Source organism: Pongo pygmaeus, chromosome 6 (genome assembly GCF_028885625.2).
Source record: "Pongo pygmaeus isolate AG05252 chromosome 6, NHGRI_mPonPyg2-v2.0_pri, whole genome shotgun sequence".
NCBI classification, from domain to species: Eukaryota; Metazoa; Chordata; class Mammalia; order Primates; family Hominidae; genus Pongo; species Pongo pygmaeus.
Window position 1 is genome coordinate 26,264,537 of NC_072379.2, and position 19,310 is coordinate 26,283,846.

The following is a 19,310-nucleotide window of genomic DNA, read 5'->3' on the forward strand; positions in this document are numbered from 1 at the left end:
AGGAGAGTCACTTGAGCCCAGGAGGTCAAGGCTGCAGTGAGCTTTGATGATACCAGTGCACTACAGCCTGGGCAACAGAGTGAGACCCTGTCTCAAAAAGCTGCTACATTGGTACTAAACTACATAATTATGTAATCAAATTATTCTTTCTCAACACACATTGATATATTGATGAATATATGTGGGAGTTTTATTACTGAAGCATTTGTTTCTTTAGTCTGTTTGCTGTGGAACCACATAGCCTTCCTGGTGTGCTAAGATGTGAACTGAAGGCTGCGCGCAGTGGCTCATGCCTGTAATCCCAGCTACTCAGGAGGCTGAGACAGGAGAATCACTTGAACCCAGGAGGCGGAGGTTGCAGTGAGCCGAGATCGTGCGATTGCACTCCAGCCTGGGAGAAAAAGTGGGACCCCGTCTCAAAAAAACAAAACAAAACAAAACAAAACGAACAAACAAAAAAAAAAACGCGAACTGATACACTGGGCTGTGACTTCATGAAAAGATATTATCATTGTTCATAAACACAACAATTGTAATAACTTCTAGTGCATATAATTCTCATAAAAATGCAAACTCTATTTTTAAAAAGTTAGACAGGTGTGGTGGCACACACCTGTGTCTAACTACTCAGGAGGCTGTGGCAGGAGGGTTGCTTGAGTCCAGGAGTTGGAGGCTGTGGTGAGCTAAGATCATGCCACTGCACTCCAGCCTGGGTGCCAGAGCACATCCCTGTCTCTAAAACAAGCAAACAAAAAAAATGCATATACCAAATGATTGAGGCCATTCTGTTAGGAGTGATGCTACATTATAACTAGGTATCAACAAGAATGGAATTATATGCTTATAATTGCACTTCTCTGATGACTGGAATTACTTTACACACATTAGCTTCTCGGTCCATACATATCAAACGTTATTTCTCTTTTCTCTTTTTCTTTTCTTTTCTTTTCTTTTTTTGAGACAGAGTCTTGCTCTGTCACCCAGGCTAGAGTGCAGTGGTGCAGTCTCAGTTCACGGCAACCTCTGCCTCTGGGGTTCAAGCAATTCCCCTGCTTCAGCCTCCCCAGTAGCCAGGATTAGGTGCATGCCACCACACCTGGCTAATTTTTTCTATTTTTAGTAGAGACAGGGTTTCGCCATGTTGGCCAGGCTGGTCTCAAACTCCTGACCTCAGGTGATCTGCCTGCCTCAGCCTCCCAAAGTGCTGGGATTACGGGTGTGAGCCACTCCACTCGGCCTTCAAACGTTATTTCTCCTCTACTACCCACATTTTTTTTTTTTTGAGACAAGGTCTTTCTGTGTCCTCCAGGCTGCATGCAATAGTGTGATGACAGCTCACTGCAGCCTCAACCTCTCATGCTCAAGCGATCCTCCCACATCAGCCTCCTGAGTAGCTGGGACTACAGGTATGTGCCACCATGCCTGGCTAATTTTTGTATTTTTTGTAGAGATAGGGTTTTGCTGTGTTGCCTAGGTTGGTTTAGAATTCCTGAGCTCAAGCAATCTGCCCGCCTTGTCCTCCCAAAGTGCTGAGATTACAGATGTGAGCCACTACACCTGGCAAAAAAAAAAAAAAAAAGGTAATTAAAAAAACAAAAAGAAAGTATTCTGCTTACCATGATCCTGGGAACTGGGACCTCTAAGTCCATCAGACCCTAATGTTATAAAGACTGGGAACACATTACAAAACTTAGCCAGGTGTGGTGGCACATGCTTGGAGTCCCAGCTACTTGGGAGACTGAGGTAGAAAGATCATTTGAGGACTGGGCGTGGTGGCTCACGCCTGTAATTTCAGCACTTTGGGAGGCCAAGGCAGGTGGATCACCTGAGGTCAGGAGTTCGAGACCATCCTGATCAACATAGTGAAGCTTTGTCTCTACTAAGAATACAAAAATTAGCTGGGCGTTGTGGCACGTGCCTGTAATCCCAGCTACTCAGGAGGCTGAGGCAGGATAATCGCTTGAACCTAGGAGGCAGGGGTTGCAGTGAGCAGAGATCAAGCCATTGCGTTCCAGCCTGGGTGACAGAGCAAGACTCCATCTCAAAAAAAAAAAAAAACAAAAACTGTTTGAGCCCAGAAGTTTGAGACCAGACTGAGTAATATAGTGAGACCCCATTTCTAAAATAAGTGTTTTTAAAAATTAGCCAGGCATGGCAGGAGGATTACTTGAACCCAGGAGTTCAAGGTTATAGTGAGCTATGATTGTGCCACTACACTCCAGCCTGAGCAGGAGACCAAAACTCTGAAAATGGTTCACAAGAAGAGATGCTCAGAGGACCCCTTTCCAGTTTTTTTTTTTTTTTTCTTGGAGACAGTCTTGCTCTGTCACCCAGGTTGGAGTGCAGTGGCACAATCTCGGCTCACTGCAAACTTCCACCTCCTGGGTTCAAGCAATTCTAGTGCCTCAGACTCCCAAGTAGGTGAGACTCCAGGCACGCACCACCATGCCCCCTAATTCTGTATTTTTAGTAGAGATGGGGTTTCACTATGTTGTCTAGGCTAGTGTTGAACTCGTGGCCTCAAGTGATATGCACACCTCGGCCTCCCAAAATGCTGGGATTCCAGGCATGAGCCACCACTCCTGTTCTCTACTTTTCTATTTCTACTCTCTTTGATTCTGCGTCTGTGTGATCCAGCTACCAGGGACACGAGTTGTCAGTGTGTACCACACCTTGGAGGGCAGCATCCCAGATCTGTAGAGTGTTAGCTTCAGGCTGGTGCATTCACCAAGCCTTTCAGGGCTGCCCCATCTTCCTACCAGGCTGCCCACTTCTTTTTCTTTTTTCTTTTCTTTTTTTTTTTTTTTCTTGAGACAGAGTCACCTTTGTGGCCCAGGCTGGAGTGCAGTGGCGCAATCTTGGCTCACTGCAACCTCTGCCTCCTGGGTTCAAGCGATTCTCCTCTCTCAGCCTCCCGAGTAGCTGGGATTACAGGTACACGCCACTATGTCCGGCTAATTTTTTGTATTTTTAGTAGAGACGGGGTTTCACCATATTGATCAGGCTGGTCTCGAACTCCTGACCTTGTGATCTGCCTGTCTCGGCCTCCCAAAGTGCTGGGATTACAGGCGTGACCCACCGTGCCTGGCCTTAATTTTATTTTTTGTAGAGATGGGATCTCACCATGTTTCCCAGGTTGGTCTCAAATTCCTGTCTTTAAGTGATCCCCCCAGCTTGGCCTCCCAAAGTGCTGAGATTACCCGTGCCCATCCTTAATTTTTGTATTTTGGTATTTAGTATTTTTGTATTTTTAGTAGAGAGAGGGTTTAGCCATGGTCTCGAACTCCTGGCCTCACGCAATCTGCCTGCCTCGGCCTTCCAAAGTGCTGGGATTGCAGGCGTGAGCCACTGTGCCTGGCCAAATAAAGGGAAATCTTGAGTCTCTTTGTATTAGTCCTTTTTTATTGCACTCAAAGAATACCTGGAATTGGGTAATTTATAAAGGAAAGAGATGTATTTGCTCACGGTTCTGCAGGCTGTACAGGAAGCATAGTGTTGGCATTTGTTTCTGGTGAGGCCTCAGGAAGCTTCCAATCATAGCAGAAGGTATAAACCAAAAAGTATCTGAGACAGGTCTTGATCAATTTAGACAATTTATTTGGGCCTGGGCGCTATGGCTCATGCCTGTAATTCCAGCACTGGGAGGCTGAGGCAGGTGGATCACTTGAGGCCAGGAGTTTGAGACTGGCCTGGCCAACGTTGTGAAACCCTGTCTCTACAAAAAATACAAAAATTAGCCGTCATCCCAGCTACTCAGGAGGCTGAGGCAGGAGAACTGCTTTATCCTGGGAGGCGAGATTGCAGTGAGGCAAGATCACACCACTGCACTCCAGTCTGGGTGACAGAGTAAGTGAGACTCCATCTTAAAAAAAAGTTTATTTTGCCAACATTAAGGATGCATGCCTGGGAGGCAGGTCTGTGTCTTTCTCCAAAGATTACTTGGAGGGGTTCAATATTTAAAGGAGAAAAGACAGATATTGGGGAAGGAAGAAGACATTTTAAAAAGGCGTGGGTAGATAAGAGACAAACGGTCACATTCTTTTAAGTCTTCGATCAGCCTTTCTTTTTTTTGTTTGTTTGTTTTTTTTGTTTTTTTTTTTTTTGGAGGAGGAGTTTTGCTCATATTGCCCAGGCTGGATTGCAATGGCGCCATTTCGGCTTACTGCAACCTCGGACTCCTGGGTTCAAGTGATTCTCTTGCCTCAGCCTCCCAAGTAGCTGGGATTACAGGCCACTGACACCTTGCCCAGCTAATTTTTGTATTTTTAGTAGAGATGGGGTTTCACCATCTTGGCCAGGCTGGTCTCGAACTTATGACCTAAGGTGATCCACCTGCCTCAGGCTTCCAAAGTGGTGGAATTACAGGCATGAGCCACCATGCCAGCCTTTAATCAGACTTTTGCCAAATACACAATGTACATCTGGGGGAAGGGTAGAAGAATACTCACTTAGGCCATTTCTTTTCTTTTTTGAGACAGTTTCAGTCTTGTTGCCCAGGCTGGAGTGCAATGGCGCAATCTCAGCTCACTGCAAGCCTCTGCCTCCCAGGTTCAAGCCATACTCCTGCCTCAGCCTCCCGAGTAGCTGGGATTATGGGTGCCTGCCACCACACCCGGCTAATTTTTGTATTTTTAGTAGAAATGGGATTTCACTGGGCGTGGTGGCTCACGCCTGTAATCCTAGCACTTTTGGAGGCTGAAGCAGGCGGATCACCTGAGGTCAGGAGTTCGAGACCAGCGTGGCCAACATGGCAAAACCCCGTCTCTACTAAAAGTGCAAAAATTAGCCGGGCAGTAGTGGCCTATGCCTATAATCCCAGCTACTTGGGAGGCTAAGGCAGGAGAATTGCTTGAACTCGTGAGGCAGAGGTTGCAGTGTGTGGAGGTCGCACCACTGCACCCAGCCTGGGTGAGAGAGCAAGACTCCGTCTCAAAAAAAAAAAAAAAAAAATTTTGCTCGGGGTTTCACTATGTTGGTCGGGCCAGTCGTGAACTCCTGACCTCAGATGATCCACCTGCCTCGCCTCCCAAAGTGCTGGGATTTCAGGCGTGAGCCACTGCCCCCAGCCGTCACTTTTGCCTTTGTCTAGTTCAGGGAATCTGAATTTTTCCAGCAGAGGAAGCAATCAAATACGCATTTGTCTTAGGTGACCAGAGGGATAACTTAAGAGTTCAGTAAAGTTCTTGGTGCTCACAAGGAATTTCCTAGCAGGCAAACTGGGTGACAGGTATGTAGCGTTTATTTTTCTGTTTTTTGTTCTTTTTTTTTTTTTTTTTTTTTTTTTGAGACAGTCTAACTCTGTTGCCCAGGCTGGAGTGCAGTGGGATGATCTCGGCTCATTGCAACTTCCCCCTCCAGGGTTCAGACGATTCTCCTGCCTCAGCCTCCCGAGCAGCTAGGATTACAGGCGTGCACCACCACGCCCAGTTAATTTTTTGTATTTTCAGTAGAGACGGGTGTATCACCACGTGGGCCAGCCTGATCTCCAACTCCTGACGTCAGGTGATCCGCCCACCTCAGCCTCCCAAAGTGTTGGGATTACAGGCGTGAGCCACTTGGCCTCTCTCCTTGCATATTCATGTGCCTGCAACCCCAAGAGGGAGCTCCTGGCCCCTTGGTTAGGGTCAGGGCCCCAGAGGCCCAGGCTCAAGGCTATGGCCCCATCCAAATGGACGTGCATCCATGCAAGAGGCTGCATCCGACAGGAATGGAAGAGGCTTCGCTGGGCCTCGAATTCCTGCTGTGGAAAGCAAGAGGAGGTGCTCCTTGAAGAAACGGAGATACCACGATCTCAGGGGTTCTGTCCTGGCCTGCGTCCCTGGATCATCCAGCCTGTGTTGGGGTGGGGAGCCAACCTCGCCCTTCTTGGCGGGGGCTGAGGGTGAGCGTCCCGCCTCCCCAAAGGCCTAGCCCAGGGTTCCAGCCGCAGGCCCCACTGGGCAGTGCGGGGCCACGCCCGCCCCTCCAGGCCTGGCACTCGCCCTCAGCAAAGATGGCGCGGACGGTCTCAGGCGCCTCACGCGACCCGTGCGCTGGGCTCCTCCCGCGCTGCTCTTAGCCCCGCAGACAGCAGCCGAGCGGTGGAGCGGAAAGTGTGATGCGGCCATGGCGGTGGCTGCGCGCTTGCGCTGCAGGGCTGTATGCTGTATCCCCGGGAGAGCCCGTCGCAGGAGTCCAAGGAGCTGGACTGCCTCTGGAGCTTCCGCGCCGACTTGGACAACCGACGCCAGGGCTTCGAGGAGCAGTGGTACCCGCGGCCGCTGCGGGAGCTGCGGGAGCTGCGGGACAGGGCCGGGAGGCGCCCGGAATCCCGGCGGTGGGAGGGGGGAGCCCCGGTCCCCTGCAGGCTCCTTCCCCTGGGCGCCCCGGAGCTGGCGCCCTAGAGGAGGTTAAAGGTCAATCGGCTTGGGGGCGCAGGCTTGGGGGACGGGGAGACCGGGGGAACTGGGGAGGGCCGAGGCGGGAGAAGAAGGAAGCGCTCCTGCTGAACTCCCTCCCGAGGCGAAGGGTGAGCCCGGGCAGTGTCTTTCTTTTTAATGTTTATTTTTAATTTTAAAAATTGTTTTGAGACTGGGTTTGGCCCCGTCGCCCAAGCTGGAGCAGAATGGTGCAGTACTAACTTCTGAGCTCAAGGGATTCTCCCGCCCCAGCCTTGCAATTTAGCTGGGGCCACCATGCCTGGCTATTAAAAAAAACAAACAAACGTTGACCAGGCTTGGTGGCTCACGCCTGTAATCCCAGCACTTTGGGAGGCTGAGACAAGTGGATCACTTGAGGCCAGGAGTTCGAGACCAGACTGGTGAAAGCCCGTCTCTATTAAAAATACGAAAATTTGCTGGGCATGGTGGTACACACCTGTAATCCCAGCTACTCGGGAGTCAGAGGCAGGAGAAGTACTTGAACCCGGGAGGCGGAGGTTGCAATGAGCCGAGATCACAGAGCCACTGGACTGCACTTCAGCCTGGGTGATAGAGTGAGAAAAAAAAAAAAAAGAAATTTTTTTTTCTTTTTTTAAGATATAGGTCTCACTGCGTTGCCCAGGCTGGTCTCGAATTCCTGGCCTCAAGCCATCCTCCCACGTTGACCTCCCAAAGCGCTGATTACAGGCATGAGCCACCCAGACACTCGTCTGGCCAGAACGGCATGTGCTGCAGAGAGCCAGGCCTGGGGATCAGGAGGAGGGGACAGTTTAGATGTTCTGAGGTCAGCTCTGCCGAGGCAGGAAGGTCCCTTGGTTTTCAAGGTTCAGATAGAGGACAGGATATGGCATCAGGCCAAGGACACCACCCCTGTTCCTCTTCTGACTTGGATGTGGTCAGTAGAGAAATGGGACCAGGTGAGGTCTGGGCTGCGTTTGCCTATTCTACATCCTTGTTTTCTGACTTCGCGGCATTCAGTACAGGAGGAAGAGGAGAGGGCTGTGTGCTAGCTTGCGCCCCACTCACAGTGTCCTAAGCAAAGCTCCCCCATCCCCCCAACCAGCCTTCCTCCCTGTGACAGGCAGTAGGTCATCTGTCTCGGGAGATATTGCGCCTTATCCACTCCCGAGGAGAAACTCCTGGCCCCACTGGCTCAGGTGCACAAACCGCCCAGGCAGTTGACCTGTCGTCAGCAAGTTATCTGTATGTTCCGCCAAGGGTTCCTGCTATATGTTAGGACTTGCGCTAGGCCTGGGGGGCACAGCTGTGCAGCACACTGGCCCCAGATCTTTTTGGGGACCTAGGAACTGAGCCTGGACCCTCTCTCCGCAGTCGGGCCCCACCCTGGACGTGCTGGTTCCCTCCAGCTTCAACGACATTGACCAGGACTGGCGCCTGCGGCGTTTTGTTAGCTGGGTGTTGTACGAATGGGAGGTGACCCTGCCGGAGAAATGGACCCAGGACCTGCGCACAAGAGTGGTGCTGAGGATTGGCAGTGCCCACTCCTATACCATCGTGGTCAGTGCAGCCAGGAGCAGGCAGGGTGGGTGGGTGGACATGGCTGCCGACCAGCATGGGACCCCCAGCAGCCACCCACGGCCTGTCTTCTGGGGTGGGATGGTGGGGGTCCCTGCTCTGCCCTGCCCTGGGGGCTATGTCCTGTGTAGGGGGATAGGTGGCCTGATCTACCCCATTGGGATGCCATTCTTCCCATCTGCCTGGCAGGCCCCTGAACCCCATGCTGCAGGTTATGTGAGGGAGTGCCCAATAGCAGGGCCTCTCCTCATGCCCTGACCTGCCACCCCTTCCCCATATCTCCTGTGTCTGCAGTGGGTGAATGGTGTCAACACGCTAGAGCATGAGGGGCTGACAGCAGCAGCTTGGTCCAGGTGGGGCCCCTGCCCTCTTGCCTCCACGTCACTAATCACCATCAATAATATGCTCACCCCCAAGAGGAGGGGGTCCCTGCCACTAGGGACCATCTGCTACATGACCGACACCTCCAAGTGGGTACCATCCTGTCTCCACCGCACGCACCCACCTTCCCATCCCACCCTGTGGTCTTCCTGCTAGGGACAGGGTGGCCTTCGCAGAATGGAGGCCCTGGATCTGGGGAGGCTGGGGAGGCCTGTGAGCTGAAGTCAATGGACCCAGGGCAAGGGCCCAGCGAACCACAGTCCTGCCACCCTAGGTCTCCCAACGATTGCTTGTCCAGAACACAGACTGACTTCTTTAACTATGTGAGACTGCAGTGGTCTGTGCTGTACACAACACCCACCACCTACATCGACGACATCACTGTCACCACCGGCGTGGAGCAGGACAGTGGTGAGGGCTTCTGGTAGGATCCTCCCTCCGCGGGACCCAGAGTGGCTCTGTTTGTTCCCTGTTTGGAAAGCTCTCCCAGGAAAAAGGTGCTCCCAGCATCTCTAAACCCTCACAGGTTCCCATCCACCTACAAAGCTAAAATCCAGCCTGTCTGAGCGGACACGGGCTCCTGAAATCACCCGTGTGGTTGACCTTTCTTGGAGAAGAGGAGTTTGGCCTAATGTCACACAGCTCAGAGTGGCTGTCCTGTCCCTTCCCCACGGTGCTGGTCTCACTCCAGCTCCCCTTGCTACACATCGTGCTCAAGGAACAGGCAGCTTTGGGGGAACAGGTGCAGTGGCTCATGCCTGTCCTCTCAGCTCTTTGCAAGGAGGCCCTGGTAGGAGGATCACTTGAGGTTAGGAGTTCAAGACCAGCCTGGGCAGCATAGCGAGACCATCACCACAAAAAATTAAAAAATTAGTCAGGCATGGTGATGTGTGCCAGTAGTCCCAGCTGCTGAGGCAGGAGAATCACTTGAGCCTGGGAGGTCAAGGGTGCAGTGAGCTATGACTACGCCACTGCGCTCTGGTCTGGGCAACAGAGGGAGAATCTGTCTTTTTTTTTTTTTTTTTTTTGAGATGGAGTCTCACTGTTGACCAGGCTGGAGGGCAGTGGTACAATCTTGGCTCACTGCAACCTCCACCTCCTGGTTTCCAAGGATTCTCCTGCGTCAGCCTCCTGAGTAGCTGGGATTACAGGCACCTGCCACCATGCCCAGTTAATTTTTGTATTTTTTTAATTAGAGACAGGATTTCACCATGTTAGCCTGGCTGGACTTGAACTCCTGACCTGAGGTGATGCACACGCCTCAGCATCCCAGAGTGTAAGGATTTTTAAAGTTTTTTTCTTTTTTTAAATATACCTTTTTCTGAGATGAGGCCTTGCACTGTCACCCATGCTGGAGTACAGTGGCGAGATTATTGACAGCTGTTTTGGGGCTGCAGTTCCAAGTCTAAAAGAGTTTAGGCTGGGTGTGGTGGTTAATGTCTGTCTTGGGAGGCCAAGGTGGACAGATCGCTTGAGCTCAAAAGTTCGAGACCCGCCTGGGCAACATAGTGAGACCCTGTCTCTAAATAAATAAATAAATAAATAAGAACTTAAACAAGAATCCTCCAGCAAAGGCGATGCAGCGTAGAGCAATTTATTACAAAGAGAAAAGTATTTTGGAAGTTAAGTGCAGAGTAGCCTGGACACAGTGGCTCATGCCTGTAATCCCAGCACTTTTAGAGGCTGAGGCAGGTGGATCACTTGAGCTTAGGAGTTCAAACCAGCCCGGCCAACATTAGCTTGGCGTGGTGGTGTGTGCCTGTAATACCAGCTACTCAGGAGGTTGAGATGGGAGTATTGCTTGAACTCGGGAGTTGGAGGTTGCAGTGAGCTGCGCTCCAGCCTGGGTGACAGAGTGAGACCCCGTCTCAAAAAAAAAAAAAAAAAAAAAAACAGAGTGCAAAGTAACACGGTTCACCCTGAGAGAGCGAATTCAGGGCAGGCTGCTCGTAAGGATGAGACAGCACCGATTATTACTGGGGAAACTCCCTTTCTGGGAGTCTTCCATGATGAATTCCTAAGGAGCTGGGAAGAGGTGTTACTCTAAGCATGGTCTGGGTCATCCTCTTGGTGGACATGCACAGTAGCTGTACTTGCTTGTTCACAAGTCACGTGTCTCAGCACCATGATTGGCACGTCCCAAGGACACGGTCACTTCCTTGCCTACCTACCCTGCCTCAAAATCGTGGCTCACTGCAGCCCTGAACTCTTGGCTCCAGCAATCCCCCCACTTCAGTCTCCCAAATTGATTAATGTTAGGATCTGATTTTACATATCATATTGAGAATTCTCTAATAAATCAGGGGACAAATAGTGCTACTGGGATAAATTTTATGGAGAAGTAGTCTAGTTTGAAGCTGACTTGAGAGATTAAGGGTTTGGATTGTTATTCAATGTCAGTTTGAGATGATGGCTTCTTGGTCTATAGTCAAGCATTGTGGGAATGAGGCTCATGGTGAAGGTGCATGCGATAGATATTTTTATGTAATATGGATACGAGTTCTTGTGAGGGTTTATTAAAGTATTAATAATTGGTAAGGTTAAGGAGATTAAGGTTATTATAGTAATGGAAAAATACAAGATTATTACTTGTATTTGGAGTTGCACCAATATTTTTGGTTCCTGAGACCAATGGATATCTCTTATTCTCTAAAACTTGAGAAAGCCATGTTGTTAGGCACGGGGGCATGAATTAGCAGTTCTTGCATACTTTCTCAGTAAATAAGAAGTTGCAGACTTCCATTAGTAGACCCACAATCTAGTGTTCTGATTAAACTATATTTACAGGGTATAAAACCTATACTAATTTTAGGGTTTAGGGTTAATAGGAGAATAGGTGAAAGGTATATAAGTATTAGTATATTTTCTCGTGTAAAGGAAGGTTTAATACTGTTAATGTAATATGTAAGTGTTCCTTGTTGTGTTGTGATAAGCACGTATAGGGAATAAAGGTCTGTGATTAATATATTCGTCCTATAAGCATATGGTGATGTTTGATCAGGAGAATGAAGCCACCACTACAAAGTGTTCTCCTATTAATGGTGGAGGGTAAGGCAAGGTTAGTAAGATTTGCTATAAGTCATCAAAAGGCTATTAGTGGGAGTAGTGTTTGAAGCTCTCGAGAGAGTAATGTGATTCGGCTATGGATTCGCTCATGGTTTGAATTTGCTAGGCAGAATAGTAAGGACAAAGTAAGTCCATGGGCAGTTATGAGGGTAATTGCACCAGTAAAGCTTCAGGGGGTTTAAATGAGGATAGCCATAGTAACAAGTGCTGTATGACTTTCAGAGGAATATGCAATAAGTGATTTTAGATCAGTTTGTCGTAGACAAATAGAGCTTATCATAACTATCCCTCATAAGGATAACATGTGGAAGGGGTAGGCTATATATTCTGTCAGGGGGCTGAGGATAAGGGTAAACCGTATTATGCTGTAGCCGCCTGGTTTTAGAAGAACTGCTGCAAGTACTATTGAGCCAGCAATAGGGGCTTCTACTTGGGCTTTAGGAAGTCGTAGGTGAAGTCTGTATAGGAGTATTTTTACTCTAAAAGCCATAATACATGCTAATCATACAAGGTTATTGGATCAGAAAATTAATAGTTCTTGGGTGTTAAATATTATTATTATGTTCAGTGAACCTAAGGTATTTCAAGTATAAATAAGTATAATAGGTAGAGGGAGAGATCCCATTAGTGTATAAAATAAGAAATACGAGCTTGCATTGAGGCATTCTGGTTGGTTACCCCAGGGGGTGATGATAATTAAGGTAGGGATAAGTGTAGCTTCAAAGAGTATATAAAATATAATTAGTTCGGTGACTGTGAATACCATAATTTTAAAAAATTGTAGGGAAATCAATATGGAAATATAGAGCTTTTTCCATAGAGGTGACTCATTGGAGAGGTGGTACTGGCTTGCTATAATTATAAGAGGTAGTAATCAGGCTGTTAAGATTAGAAGGGGTGATGTCAGCGATCAGAAGAGAAGGTTAATGAGAAGTTGAATAGATTGTCATTGAATTGATTAAAAAATAATAAGGCAATGAAGCTGATGATTAGGCTGTGAATAGTCATATTGATTCAGATTATAGAGTTTTTAGAGTCATGTTATCGATAGCAGTATAATTGTTGGAATAATAATTTTTAGCATTGAAGTAAATTTAGGTTATGTACATAATCTAGGCCATACGTGTTGGAGATTGAAACTAGTAAGGCGAGGCCCACTGCAGCTTTGCAGGCAGCAAATGCTAGGAGGGTAATGGGTATTATGAATGCTAGGGTGAAATGTATATTTAAAGTTATAAGGGTATTTATGATGAATAATGATAATAATATTTCTTCTAGGCATATTAGGGATGCTATCAGGTGGGATCGATAGATTAATATCCCCAGAAGTGATGTGGTATATGCTAATATGATATTGATACAAATAGAGGGCATTTGGTAAATATGTTCAATTATAATCTAATGAGTCAGAATCATTTATTTTGGCTTAAACTATCTACCAATTCAGTTCAGTCTAATCCTTTTTGAGTTCATTCATAAGTTAACCCTAGGACTAAAATGATAACTAGTATAAGGGCTGTGCTGATTATTAGTGTCAGGTTGCTTGTTTGAAGAGCTCATGGCAAGGGTAATAGGGCGATTTCTAAGTCAAATAGGAATGTGATAGCTACTAGAAAAAATTTTATGGGGGAGGGAGTGCGGGCAGAGGATAATGGGTCAAATGTGCATTTGTAGGGGCTGGATTTTTCTATATAAATATTAAGTTGTGGGAGCCATAATGTAATAACTATTAGTGATAAGGCTAATAGGGTGTTGATTACTAGGGCTAGTATTAGGTTAATTACTCTTTTTCAGATGTTGTCGAAAATAATTGATTGGAAGTCAGTAGTACTCTTTATACTAAAAGAGTAAGATCCTCATCAGTAAATAGAAATATACAAGAATAGTCATACTACATCTACAGAGTGTCAATATCAGGCCACGGCTTCAAAGCCGAAGTGATGGCTAGATGTAAAGTGATATTTTAATTGGCAGGGGAGACAGATAGTGAGGAATGTTGATCCAATAATGACGTGAAGTCTGTGAAAGCCTGTAGGTGTGAAGAATGTTGAGCCATAAATTCCATCAGAAATAGCAAAGGGAGCCTCAAAGTATTCTGAGACTTGTAGGAGGGTGAAGTAAATACCGAAGGTAATTGTGATAAGTACTGCTTCAATTATTTGTTTTTGATTATTTTCTATTAGGCTGTGATGGGCTCAAGTAATTGAAACCCCTGATGCAAGAGGGGTACTTCCAGAGGGTCGAGGGAGAAATGCCTGTTGGGGGTCAGTGTCCTCCTGGTTCTGGAGTTGGGGCTAGACTGGAATGGTAGAATGCCAAGAAGAATCCAGCAAAGAAAAATACTTCTGAGATAATAAATAAATTCCATATCAGAGGCCTTTTGGACAATTGTTGTATGGTGGCCTTGAAATGTACTTTCTCAGATAATGTCATGTCACCATTGATATATAGTCAGTGTATTGTTTAGTAGGCCTAAGGTTAAAAGAGTAATAGAGTTAAAGTGAGATCATAATAGCTAGGCCAGATGTTATTAGGAGAGCTGAGAGAGCCCCTGTTAACGGCCAAGGGCTGAGTTTGACTAAATGAGAGGTGTGTGTTTGGTGAATCATTATGTGTTGTCATATAAATAAAGGCTTACTACTAGCGTAAAGACACAAGCTTGGATATGGGCCACAGCGAATTCGAGAGTGGTCAATAGAATTAGAATAATAAGGGTAATTGAAGCCGTGGGAAGGTTAATAGTTGATAATACCAGTGTGGTTCCTCCAGTTAAGTGTATGAGTAAGTGACTGGCTGTAATGTTGGCTGTTAAATGTACAACTAGTGCCATTGGTTGAATAAGTAGACTAATGGTTTTGATGATTACTAGTATAGGGGTAAGTGGTATAGGTGTGCCTTGCAGGAAGAGAGCTAAGGAGTTTTTAGTTTTAAAGTGGAACCTGTGATTACTGTGCCTGCTCATAAGGGGATTGCTATACCGAGATTTATTGATAATCGGGTAGTTGGTGTAAATGAGCGGGGTAGAAGCCCAGGGAGATTGATTAAGGCAATAAAGAGAATTAGGGATATTAGTATAAGGGATCAGGTTCGTCCTTTAATATTATGTGTGATTATTATTTGTTTTAGAACAAGTTGAACTAGTCATTGTTGAATAGAAATCAATCTTATATTAATTATATTAATATTAATTCGATAGTTATTAGATAATACTAATTAGATAGATAATTAATATTAATCAGATAGTATATTAATTAAATAGTTGGAGGTTGGAAGGAGTGTGGTGGGAAACAAGATGATTAGTGCTGCTGTGGGTAAACCTAGGATTGTCGGGGCAGTAAATTAGGTGAACAGATTTTTGTTCATTTTAGTTCTCAAAGGTTATGTTTTTGTGTTTCAATTATTTTTGGTGTAGAGGGTGTATGGTAAATGAAATTTGATAGTTTTAATTGAATAATCGAGAATAAAGTTATGATTGTTGATATGATAATAATAGGTCATGTGGAAATATCTTGTTGAAGCATTCACTGTAGAGAGGTGTGATTTCTGTCAGAAGAAGTCTTTAAAAGGTTAACGCTGGGGTAGCTTTACAGTGAGATTATAGTGTGGATATAGACCAAGTTTTGAAAGTTTTTAATGGGACTAATTCTAAAACAGTAGATATAAAGCTGTGGTTAGATCCACACATTTCTGAGCATTGTCCATAGTAGAGGCCTGGTCGTGTAGTGGTTAAGGCAGATTGGTTTAAGCGTCCAGGGATTGCTGTCTGTTTTTAACCCTAGTGAGGGAATAGTTCATGGGAATTTCTATTGAGAGGGTTGTTTGGTTATTGAATTCGAGGAGTTGAAGTTCTTCTGGTTTTAAGTTGGCTGTTGGAAGTATATAAGAATCGAAGCTTAATTCTTCATAATCTATATACTCATAGCTTCAATACCATTGATGTCCAATTGTTTTAATGGTGAGAGAAGGGTTATTGATTTCATCTGTTATGTACAGGATACATAGGGATGGGAGGGCAATTAAGATTAAGATGATGGCAGGCAAGATAGTTCAGACAGTCTTTATTTCTTGGGCATCTATAGTGCTAGTGTGAATCAGTTTTGTTGTATTAGAGAAATAATGTATAGAACCAGGAAACTAATTAGAAAAATAATTATAAGAGTGTGGTCATGGAAGGTAAGTAGTTCTTCTATAGTACGGGATGAAGCGTCTTGAAGACCTAATTGAACTGGATGGGCCATTAGGATATATAGGGCTTAACCTATAACTTAACTTTGACAAAGTTATGAAATAATTTTATTAATATCTTATCGAGAAAGTCATAGAGGTTATGGGATTGACTTGAAACAGTCTCTGGAGGTTCGATTCCTTCCTTTTTCGCTTAGGTCTTGATGTAGGTTGGTTCTTCGAATGTGTGATAGGGTGGTGGACAGCCATATAGTCATTCTAAGTTGGTAGATGGTTGCACAATTGTTAGAACTTTTCGTTTTGAAGCGAAGCCTTCTCAGATCATGAAAATTATTAGCGTTACTGCTGTTAGGGAAATAAATGAGCCTACGAATGAAATAGTATTTCATGCGGTGTATGCATCAGGATAATTGGAGTAATGGCGAGGCATACTGGATAGGCTGCGGAAATGCTGCGGGGAAAAAAGTTAAATTGACACCTATAAATATGATGGCAAAGTGAGTTTTAGCATAGATTTGATTGAGTGTATAACCTGAAAATAGGGGGAATCAGTGGACAAAGCCTCTTATAACAGCAAATATGGCTCCTATTGATAAGACATAATGGAAATGGGCTACAACATAATAATCATGTAAAACAATATCTAGTGATGAATTGGCTAGTAAAATGCCGGTTAGACCTCCTACTGTAAAAAGGGAAATAAATACCAGGACTCAGAGTATTGCGAGAGATCATTTGATGTTACCGCCGAGTAGTGTAGCTGATCAGCTAAAGACTTTGACATCAGTAGGAATAGCAATAATTATGGTAGCAGAGGTGAAGTATGCTCGTGTATCTACATCTGTTCCTACTGTAAATATGTGGTGAGCCCATACGATAAACCTTAAGAAGCCAATTGATATTATGGCTTACACTATGCCCATATACCCAAATGGCTCTTTTTTCCCAGAGTAGTATGTTACGATATGGGAAATTATCCTGAAGCCCAGTAGGATGAGGATACAGACTTCAGGGTGATGAAAGAATCAGAATAAGTGCTGATATAAGATAGCATCACCTCCACCAGCTGGGTCGAAAAAAGTAGTATTAAGATTGCCGCCAGTTAATAGTATAATAATCCTGGCGGCTAGGACTGGGAGAGAAAGGAGTAGGAGAACTGCTGTAATTAGGACTGATCAGACGAAAAGGGGTGTGTGATATTGGGACATGGCTGGAGGTTTTATGTTAATAATTGTGGTAATAAAGTTAATGGTCCCTAAAATAGAAGAGACACCTGCCAAATGGAGTGAGAAGATGGGTAGATCTACAGAGGCTCCCGCATGTGTTAGGTTTCCTGCTGGGGGGGGGGTAGACTGTTAGCCAGTTCCAGCGCCAGCCTCTACTATAGTGGATGCAAGTAATAGTAGGAAAGAGGGTGGGAGGGGTCAGAAACTCATATTATTTATCCAGGGAAATGCTATGTCAGGGGTGCCAATTATCAGAGGGATTAACCTCCAGTTATAATTGGTATTACTAGTAATAAAGAAAATTATGACAAATGCATGAGCGGTAATGATGACATTGTAAGTTTGATCATCACCTAGTAGAGTACCTGGTTGGCCCAGTTCTGCTTGAATAAGGAAGCTTAAGGCTGTACCTACTGTCCCTGCTCATGCACCGAATAGCAGGTATAATGTCCCAATATCTTTATGGTTGGTTGAGAACGATCAGCCGTTGGTGAACATAAGTGAAGTGAGAAAAGGTAAAAAGGCTGAGTAATTATTAGACTGTAAATCTAAAGACAGAGGTCAAGGCTTCTTTTTTCCTGTCCTGAGGTGATTTTCATGTTGAATTGCAAATTCAAAGGAGCAGCTTCAATCCTGCTGGGGCTTGTATGCCATTTTTCCCCCAATGGCGGAAGAAGTAGATTGAAGCCAGTTGATTAGGGTGTTTAGCTGTTAACTAAATTTTCGTGGTTTAAGTCTCACCAATCTAGCAAGGGCTTAGCTTAATTAAAGTGATTGATTTGCATTCAATTGATACAGAATAGAGTTTTTCAGTCCTTAGGGTTTTTTTAGAAATTAAGTATAATTTACTTGCTAAGAGCTTTGAAGGCTCTTAGTCTTACTTAACCTAAATTTCTAGATTATAGATAGTGTTAGTGGAGAGATTGGTAGGAGGATGGTAGAGAAGATGATAAGTGGGGGGAGAAGTAATTTGAAATATTTTCAAACTGTCATTTTATTTTTATATTATTGGATGTGGGGAATATTGTCACTGAAGTGGAGTAAACTAAGCATATGTAAATACACAGATTGAGTAGAGTTATGATAGCAATAATGGTTGGGATAATAAGACTTATTTTTTGTAAATTCTTGAATGGTGCTTCATTTAGGCAGGAATCCTGTTCATGGAGGTAAACCTCCTAGGGGGATAATAAAATTGATAGAATTATAGATTCTGACCATGTTAATTTGTTTCAGGCATGGGATAGTGATAGGGTTGTAGTGCTTGAATTCAGCCTGAGTGCTAGGAATGCAGTGGTTGTTAGGTTAAAAATGGTAATGTTTGGGTTATATATTAGTACTGCTGTTATTCAACCTATATGAATAATTGAGGAGTAGGCTAGAACTTTACATAGTTGCATTTGGTTAAGTCCTCCTCAGCTGCCCACTATAATAGATAAGATTGAGAGAGATAGGAGAATGTTCGTGTTTACTGATGGACAAATTTGATATATAATTGAAATAGGGCCAGTTTTTGTCATGTGACGAGTAGTATACCAAATGTTAGGGAAGTTCCTTGGGTTACTTCTGGAACTCAGAAGTGAAAAGGGGCTATCCCTAGTTTTATTACTAAGCTGTTATTATTATTAAGGATGAAAGTTGATTAATAGTATTTATTGTTCACTGGAGAACAGGTTATTGAAGAGAATACTTATTATGAGGACTATAGATGCGGTTGCCCGTATAAGGAAATATTTAGTGACTGCTTCTGTAAAGCGGGGTTTTTTCTTAAATTAAGATTGGGATGAGGGCTAGTATATTTATTTCTAAGCCTGTTCAGATGAAAAATCAGTGTGAGCCTAGCATTGTGATAAGTACCTGTAAAAACAGTAAGGTAAATTTAGCTAATGGGTTAATTAGGACGGGAAGGGTATAACCAACATTTTTGGGGTATGGGCCAGATAGCTGATTTAGCTGACCTTACTTTAGGACATGGTATGATAGGTAGCATGGGGAATTTTGGATTCTCAGGGGTGGGTTCAATTCCTATAGTTCTAGAAATAAGAGGATTTCAACCTCTATTGTTTACTCTATCAAAGTAATTTCTTTTGTTAGACATGTTTCTTATGTTTGGGGTGGGATGCTGGAGATTAGGATGGGTATTGAGATATGTCATATACGGAATACTAGTGTAAGTGGTAGAAAGTTTTTTCGTAGGAGGTGTATGAGTTGATCGTAGCGGAAACGGGGATATGCTGTTTGAATTCATAAAAATAGGTTAAGAGGAGGGTCTTGGTAATGAAATATATAGTATAGAGTTCTGGTGAATATATAGTGTGTAATGTTCCTAGAAAAAATGTAGTAGTTAGGGCATTTATTACGATAATATTCATATATTCTGCTATGAAGAAGAGGGCAAATGGACCTGCGATATATTCGATGTTGGAACCTGAGACTAACTCTGATTCTCCTTCTGTTAGGTAAAAGGGGCTCGGTTAGTTTCTGCTAATGTGGAGAG

The 19,310-nt window shown here is 44.7% G+C and overlaps 2 pseudogenes; one reads left to right on the forward strand and one right to left on the reverse strand.

Moving 5' to 3' along the window:
• The first annotated feature begins 6,091 nt into the window (after positions 1–6,091).
• LOC129040635 (beta-glucuronidase-like) overlaps positions 6,092–19,310 on the forward strand; it is a 52,188-nt pseudogene continuing 38,969 nt past the window's right edge.
• LOC129040636 (ATP synthase subunit a-like) lies at positions 14,011–14,892 on the reverse strand (annotated as a pseudogene).